This window comes from Rattus norvegicus, chromosome 7 (genome assembly GCF_021556685.1).
Source record: "Rattus norvegicus strain SHRSP/BbbUtx chromosome 7, alternate assembly SHRSP_T2T, whole genome shotgun sequence".
NCBI classification, from domain to species: domain Eukaryota; kingdom Metazoa; phylum Chordata; class Mammalia; order Rodentia; family Muridae; genus Rattus; species Rattus norvegicus.
In genome coordinates, this window is record NC_141540.1 from 53,112,501 (window position 1) to 53,121,654 (window position 9,154).

Consider the following 9,154-nt stretch of genomic DNA (forward strand, 5'->3'; position numbering starts at 1 on the left):
ACACACTACCCAAGGCTCAGAGAGCATGACAGAAGGGACAAAAAGAAGGTAAGAATCAAAGATGGTGAGCTGTGCCACAGAAAGATGTCTTCTATCCACAATGTAGCTGTTGTACTCACAGACTTAACACAGCAGTGTTGAACTACACACAGTTTACATAAGATTGAGCTCATGAACATTTCATCATGGATGAGGGAGGACCCATGAGGCTCCACCTCTCCCAGAGGGACTATTGCCAATGCTTGTTAGGAGAAGGGTATTTCTGTCTTCAGGGGTGCAGCCACTGATAAATTGCCCTCACTCCATTGAATAACTTCCCAGCACACTTGGGCAAGTAGCTCTAATTAAACCCAATGGGCCACAAACCAAAAACAAGACATGAAAGGTGGGAACTTGTGAAGCAGCAGAATGCAGGTAGGAGATGGACAAAGGGACAGAGGGACAGAAGGATGGGAATGAGAGAAGAAAGGTGGTAGTGAAAATGAGTAAAATTTATTATATAAACGGATGAAACTGTGAAGCAATTGATCAAGAAAAATACATTAGGACAATTCCAAAGAAGAGAGATAAAATTAGACTTAACAGATATTTAAAACTTAATACAAAACTACAACTCAAACAGTCTATACCTACATGTGACTGAAGGAAGAAATGAGGGGAACACAGTATGTACAATATCTCTACAAAAAACTTAGAAATGGACCCAAATACCTACCTGGATTTAATGAACAATGGCATTATGAATTGTGAAGGAAAGATGGATTTGTAAGAGGTGTTGGGAAACTGGTTAGTCGTGATCTGCAAACAAATTTATTCTGTCTGTGGCATCTTTATGCAAGCCAAATTTCACATGAACCAATAGCAAAGCACAAGAAATAAAATGTTAAACATTACAAAAGAAACCATGGTGGGTGTTTAGAATCTTGGAGCTGGAGAAACTGCTCAGTGGTTAAGAACACCTGCTACATTTCAGAGGTCCCAAGTTCGAGTCCCAGTACCCACATCGCAGCTACCTGTAACTTCAGCTCTGAAAATCAGACATCCCCTTCTAGCCTCTGGGGACACAGGACACACTCAGGATACACATACATACTCGTAAATGAGAATAAATATTTTTAAAAAGCAATGTATAATAATCTCCTTTCTATACAAGATTCAAAACCTAAAGACACAATAGCAAACATAAAAACAGGTATGTGCTGTGTGAAAGAAAAACTCAGTGAACAAAAAACAATGTCAGCAAAGGACAAAGACAAATGATAGATTTGAGAAATGCGCTTTCAACTTGTATCGCATAAGAAATGAAGTAAGGGTAGGAACTATTCACAGAGCAAAACCATCTATCCAACGGGAGGGTGGGGGGAGGGGGAGATTACAAATAAACGATTCATCAAAAAGGAAATGAAATGAGAGAATTGTAAATAAGCTCCACACTGAGATCTCATTTTTCATCTATCAGATAGGCAAGGCGCCAATGTGTTTATTGCATCATCTGTTGGCAAATCAATTGGGAACAAGGGTTCTCACGTACATAGGTAAGAAAGGGTACTGGTTAAACCCTTTGGAGTATGATTTTGAAAGCCTATCATAGCTACGAATATTCATACTCTTTGGCCAGGCATACATTCCAAGACCATCTCACAGACTTACCCAGACGCCCTTGAAGAGAACATGAAAGCACAAAGAAATATACTTCTTTTTCATAGCAGACTCCTGGACCCAGATTAATGTTCTTCAATAGAGTCTGGTGAAACTGCCAACTTTGCAATTTCCAAAACATACACCCACACCCACAGACAGACAGACAGACAGACAGACAGACATGGATAGAGAGAAACAGACATAGGGACATGTCTGACCCTACATCTCAAATTTCAGGACAGTGTGATACACGCTTACAGTTAAGGTCCATCAAATTGCCTCTTATTCTCAAAAGTTCTCTATATACAATAAGAACTTGGTTGTCCAGACACAAAAGGAACACCCATTCAGAGCCTGCCCCACATGTGGCCCATGCATATACAGCCATCCAATTAGACAAGATGGATGAAGCAAAGAAGTACAGGCCGACAGGAGCCGGATGTAGATCTCTCCCGAGAGACACAGCCAGAATACAGCAAACACAGAGGCGTATGCCAGCAGCAAACCACTGAATTGAGAATAGGACCCCCGTTGAAGGAATCAGAGAAAGAACTGGAAGAGCTTGAAGGGGCTCGAGACCCCATATGTACAACAATGCCAAGCAACCAGAGCTTCCAGGGACTAAGCCACTACCTAAAGACTATACATGGACTGACCCTGGACTCTGACCTCATAGGTAGCAATGAATATCCTAGTAAGAGCACCAGTGGAAGCCGTGGGTCCTGCTAAGACTGAACCCCCAGTGAACTAGATTGTTGGGGGGAGGGCGACAAGGGGGGGAGGATGGGGAAAAAATAAAAAAAAAAAAGAAGTGAAGTTACCCAATAATGGAAGGACAATGCTTGGTCCAGAAACCATGTACTATCAAATAAAAATTCTAAGGCTAAAACAAAAAAAAAAAAAAAAAAAAAGAACTTGGTTGTTGCAAGGGATGGAATATTTCTATCCGAGGTAAATTCATATATCGAAATCTTCTCTTTGGATTGGTGTGATCATGGTAGGATTAGTGACCTTACACAGAGAACCCTAGACAGTTCTTACAACTCTTCTGCCCTGTGGGAATACAATGAGCAGTCAGCATCCTGAAACCTAAGAGAAGGTTCACCAGAATCTAGCTCTATTTGCACTCTGATCTTGAACTTCCAGCCTCCAGAAGTATGAGAAATAACTTCATTGTTTTAAAAAGCCACTCAGTCTATAACTCTTGTTATAAGCAACTAAGGGTAAGTAACATAGTCACCCAAGATATATTTCTTCTTGGAAGTAAGGTATGAAATCAGAGCAGGCACGATGGGCATGAACCTAGAAAGAGAAAGAGAGGGGGAAAGCAATGTGTCACCTCAGTTCTCCTTTGATCCTATGGAAGCTATAAACTAAACACGGTAAGTGTCTGAGTCAGACTGCCTAGGTTCAAACCTTACCTCTATTATGTATAAGTTATATGGTCACGGACAGTCCCCTATCCTCTTTCTTCATCTGGGCCATCATCTATAAAACAGCTCATTAACACTAAGCTCCCTGGTTTGTTAGATGGATTAAGTGATGTTATCAAGAGTCCTGCAAGGTACTATGGGTACAATGGGTTCACTGTGATTCTTGGTGCTTCTGTGTGACTACCACACCGAGACTGTGGGAAAGTCCACTCATATTGAAAGGTGTTAACTGCCAATAGTAATTGGCTATAGGATTTTATTTAAAGTATATTCACTCATTCAACAGCATTACATTGATCATTTTCATTAAAGGTTCTGAATTGAGGTTGAAGGTAATAAAATTATTTTAGAAATCATTTTTAAAAGCAGACAAAAACTAAGATAAGGCTGCAATAGAGCATGCATGGATTCATTTTCTTATATGTATTACATTTGTTTTCTCTTTGGCATTTTTGAGAAATAGTCTCAGGTAGCCCAGGCTAACCTCAGACGCTACTTATAGCTAAGACTGACCTTTAGCTTCTGATCCTCCTACATTTACTTCCTAGGTACTGGGATTGCAGATGTGGGCCACAACATCTGATTTATGCTGCTCTGGGGATCAACTCAGAGCTTCCAGCATGCTGGGTGTCTTAATCAGGGTTCCTATCCCTGCACAAACATCATGACCAAGAAGCAAGCTGGGGAGGAAAGGGTTTATTCAGCTTACACTTCCACATTGCTGTTCATCACCAAAGGAAGTCAGGACAGGAACTCAAGCAGGTCAGGAAGCAGGAGCTGATGCAGAGGCCATGGAGGGATGTTACTTCCTGGCTTGCTTCCTCTGGCTTGCTCAGATTGCTTTCTTATAGAACCCAAGACTAGGAGCCCGGGGATGGCACTAGCCACAATGGTCGTCCTGGGTCCTTTCCCGTTGATCACTAATTGAGAAAAACCTTACAACTGGATCTCATGGAGGCATTTCCTCAAGGGAGGCTCCTTTCTCTGTGTTAACTCCAGCTCGTGTCAAGTTGACACACAGAACCAGCCAGTACACTGGGCAAGCACTCTGCCAACTGAGCTACATCCCCAGCTGAGTGTGTTAGTTACTGATCTGTTGCTTCACCACACTCATGCTGGGTGAGGACTCAACCACTGAACTGCCTTGGCTCACCTCAGGGCATAAAAGCATTGATTAAATTCCAGGGGATTTATTAGAAGCTTGGTTTCCAATAAATCTGCTAGTCTCTTGGGTATTTCACAACCTAACAGGACAAAAACTATCATTCCAGGTCAGTCACTAATAATGAACCAGAAGGAAGAACAGGATGACCTCACGTGGCCAAGAACAAGACCTTTGGCATTGGAGCACACCAGGCTTAAAGCCGGTTCCGCTACCTTCTATCTGCAACCTGGAGCAGGATCCCTAAACTTTCTGTCCATGAGCTCTTCTGATTTAGAAAGATGGCAATGGCCATCTGCTTCAAGTAGAGGCTGACTCAAAGGCAGCTGCAGCCACTTAGAACTAATAAAAGGTCAGGTACTCTTCAGGGCATCCTTACTATTTGTCTAGATTTAAATAAAGGCTACCTATTGTTTCTAGCCTTGGTACAGCTTCTTCACCTGTTATATCAACATTCTATAATGTGTATTTGATGGAATAGTAAGTATTGTCTAAAATGTATGCTCACATTTAAATAAAGAAATATAAATAAATAAATAAATAAAATAATGACTTAGGGTCGTGTTGCTAGCCAGAATATAAACTAACTGCCCTTGGCAGCCACAGAGCCAAGTCTTTGCTCAGGTGATTTCCAGACTTCCTATTTAGGCAAGGCCCCGATGTCGAAGACATAACTTTTTATAATCCTTCTCTGAGGACACAGCTGGGGTGATGGAGCTATAAACAGACTCCATTCCTTGCCACAGAAACTCGTTTCTCAGGACGAGAGCCCAGTCAGCGGGAACTCACTTGTAAAAAAGCCGTGGAACTTCACCCTCCTTGTGGCCCCAGCAGCTCTTGGGCTGTGTACCTCCTCTACGGTTACATTCCAGATCCCAAGATCCATGGAGCTATCTCTGTTTATGGGCACTTGATTTGTGACTGTAGAATAGCCGACACTTCAAATAAGGGATGGGGGAGAGGGGCCTTTACAAGATTAAAAACGAAATGAAGTTGGTAAGCATTTAATATCCTTACTAAAGTGACTCTCTGGGCTTTTAATGTCACGTGTTCTAAGTGGGGAAAGCATGTTTGAGAATAAGAAGATTAGCCGAGAACTGAACTCCAACGCAGGTATTTTTAGGAATCTTGGGTAGTATTTTAATGTCAGCTTAAGAAACAAAGTTATTTGTTTCTCTCCGTTGCTAGGCAACATGTTGGATCTGATTCGGTTTCCGGACATTTTTTTTTAAAACAGTGCTGTGATTATAACAATAAAACAGTACCATCCTTTTCTCAACTCGACATAAGAACATTTAAGAATGGTTGGCTTTGATGATAGTCACTGTTACTTAACAGGTTTTTCTTTCCATTGTTTTCTGCCTTCTTATTTCAGAATCCTGGACTGACGTAATGTAGTCTCAAAACAATAACTTACACTTAATGGTGCATTAGGCTCGATGTCTATTTTAGGGTACATGACCACACAAATTCAAGTACTTTACTTTGCAGTCTTTCCTTAGAGCTTCTCTACGCCATGATCTTTGTGTTCAGGAACCAGTGACACAGTAATGAGTTTTCTAAGAAAGTCCTGAGGAGCAAGAGACTTTACACAGTTAAAATGTATTCCATTGAAACCTCTCTCTCTCTCTCTCTCTCTCTCTCTCTCTCTGTGTGTGTGTGTGTGTGTGTGTGTGTGTGAGAGAGAGAGAGAGAGAGAGAGAGAGAGAGAGAGAGGAGAAGAGGAAAGAATCTACATTACAGAAAGCAGTTTTAACAAAACTAATCTAGACACCAAACATGGCTTTAAGAAGAGGAGTGTCCTAAGACTGGGGGCTAGAAAATATTCTGACTAAGAAAACTGGGCCCTGAAAGAATATAGACTTTAAAAGAAAAGTCTCTGGTTTGAGAAGGGTATGTACAACAGGGATTCTTAAAATTTTTCTTGGTAGAGCCTTAGCTGCATGTGAATAGGCTTCTTGAAGAGATTTGCAACTCTTCAACCTTTTATGTCAGTGCAAGGGAAAGCAAAAGGTAACCACAAAAGACAACATTGGTAAAGACAGATGGACAGACAGACAGACACTCACATGAGGGGGAGAGAGAGGGTGAGAGAGAGAGGGGGGGGAGAGAGAGACAGAGACAGAGAGACAGAGAGACAGAGGGGGAGACAGAGACAGAGAGACAGAGAGAGAGCAAGAGAGAGAGGCCTTCTCTGTAAAGTGTTTTTCTAAATCTATCCTCAGCAACCACATTCTGAATTCGAACTCTCCTGGGCAATTTGTCATGGTGCTTGTCACCAGCTCATTTTCGGGTGCTCTGCCAATCCCCTCTTCTCTGAGAGATGCTTCTTCCAAACCTTAGCTTTTTATGAGACAAGTCATTCCTCCTTGGCAGAAAGCTAATTGGCTCAGAGGTAGACATCTGACTCTCATGCTGGTCCTATCTGAAATTCTCCCTGAAGAGTTTGAATAGTCACGGCACCAATATTCCCCAAGATTTCCAAAGATATGGCTGTGTCTGGTGACTTCTGGACATATCTGAGCCGATGAGAAATATCAAAGAACCAGACTTGGAAAAGAAGGCAAAGATAAGAAACATTCAAGCAAGATAGAAACAGGCAAGCACAGATAGGTGACCATGTGACTAGGAAAGACCTAGACCTTGAGAGAGCAAATCTTTTTATTCACTTATAAACAATTTCTGCATGTTTTTATAAAGCATAGATACAGCTTTCAATGACAGGCCTTCAGCGTCTTGTAGTAACTCACCATGTTTAAGATGCTCTGTAGACTTCTGTAGGACACCAGAGTCTAAAAACAGCTTGCAAAAATACTTCCCAAACATTACACATGCACAACTAAGGAACCGGGAGCCTGCTCGCCCAGCTCCAACTAAACTCTGCTATACTGAGCCTTTTTATCAGTACAATTCATTTTTAAATACAATATGCAGAAACTTAGAAAGCTAGATCTCCCATTTGGGTCCTTGTATGGTATGAGCCACAATAATGGAGAAGAGAGTTCTTGGGCAAAACTCCAGAGGAGACATTTCCTAAAACCCAAGCAATCACTCACTCAGTGGGGTGTTTGCCATGCAACCTTGAAGAGCTGTGTTCAACTGGCTGTGCCCATATAAAAAGCCCCATGTGGTAGCATGTAATTTTAATACCAGAAACAGGTGGATCCCAGAGGCTCACTAGCCTAGTCATTGAGCCCCCAACCAAATGAGATACTCAAAAAATAAGGAACCTGGGAACACCTGAGTTTTCCCTCTACCTTTTAGATGTACATACATACACATATAAAGGAACATTTACACACACACACACACACACACACACACACACATTCATACACTTACATAAAGGTACATTCACACACATATATAAAGGTACATTCGCATACACATACATGTACACACATACAGGTATGTTCACACACACACATGCAGGTACATTCATATTCACATACATTCACAGACACATGCATGTACTCTCACACACATACACACACAGGTACATTCACACACACACATACAAGTACATTCATACACACACACACACACACACACACACACACACACCCCTATTGTAAGAATCTGAAATTAAAAAAAGACACGTGCTCCACTATGTTCATCGCAGCCTTATTTATAATAGCCAGAAGCTGGAAAGAACCCAGATGCCCTTCAACAGAGGAATGGATACAGAAAATGTGGTACATCTACACAATGGAGAATACTCAGCTATCAAAAACAATGACTTTATGAAATTCGTAGGCAAATGGTTGGAACTAGAAATTATCATCCTGAGTGAGGTAACCCAATCACAGAAAAACACACATGGTATGCACTCATTGATAAGTGACTATTAGCCCAAATGCTTGAATTACCCTAGATGCCTAGAACAAATGAAACTCAAGACAGATGATCAAAATGTGAATGCTTCACTCCTTCTCTAAAAGGGGAACAAGAATACCCTTGGCAGGGAAGAGAGAGGCAAAGATTAAAACAGACACAGAAGGAACACCCATTCAGAGCCTGCCCCACATGTGGCCCATGCATATACAGCCATCCAATTAGACAAGATGGATGAAGCAAAGAAGTGCAGGCCGACAGGAGCCGGATGTAGATCTCTCCTGAGAGACACAGCCAGAATACAGCAAACACAGAGGTGAATGCCAGCAGCAAACCACTGAATTGAGAATAGGACCCCCATTGAAGGAATCAGAGAAAGAACTGGAAGAGCTTGAAGGGGCTCGAGACCCCATATGTACAACAATGTCAAGCAACCAGAGCTTCCAGGGACTAAGCCACTACCTAAAGACTATACATGGACTGACCCTGGACTCTGACCTCATAGGTAGCAATGAATATCCTAGTAAGAGCACCAGTGGAAGGGGAAGCCCTGGGTCCTGCTAAGACTGAACCCCCAGTGAACTAGATTGTTGGGGGGAGGGCGGCAAGCGGGGAAGGATGGGGAGGGGAACACCCATAAAGAAGGGGAGGGGGGAGGGGGATGTTTGCCCGGAAACCGGGAAAGGGAATAACACTTGAAATGTATATAAGAAATACTCAAGTTAATGAAATTAAAAAAAAAAAAAAGGTCCACGAGACTTGTTGAATACCAAGACCAAAACCAAGAGCTGTGCAACAGAAAGGAAATTGGAAACAGAAATGGAAAATGGTACACAAAGCTTTAAAGTCCTCAAGTTAGGTTTATCTCAAAAACAACTTCACTGAAACACACAACCACACTGACAAACTCAGAGAAGAATCTGAACACAGCAAGTGAACATAAATCATCACATCCCAAAACAAAAATGCATCAGGCTGTCAATGGCTTTCTCATTACAAACTCCACAGTCCAGGAGGGAGTTATAGGCTATACTTGTGGTGCTAAAGGAGAAAAGGATAACCATCCATGTACACACACACACAC

General features: G+C 41.9%; 1 long non-coding RNA gene across 1 annotated transcript in view; it reads right to left on the minus strand.

The window, feature by feature from the left end:
• Positions 1-7,126, minus strand: part of LOC148004663 (LINE-1 retrotransposable element ORF1 protein-like) — a 165,587-nt gene extending 158,461 nt beyond the window's left edge. Inside the window, exons 1-2 of the long non-coding RNA XR_015625307.1 lie at positions 6,987-7,126; positions 2,882-2,943 (exon numbers count right to left, since the gene is read on the minus strand). This is a non-coding gene — a long non-coding RNA (LINE-1 retrotransposable element ORF1 protein-like). The remainder of the gene's footprint in view (positions 1-2,881; positions 2,944-6,986) is intronic.
• Positions 7,127-9,154: the final 2,028 nt, after the last annotated feature.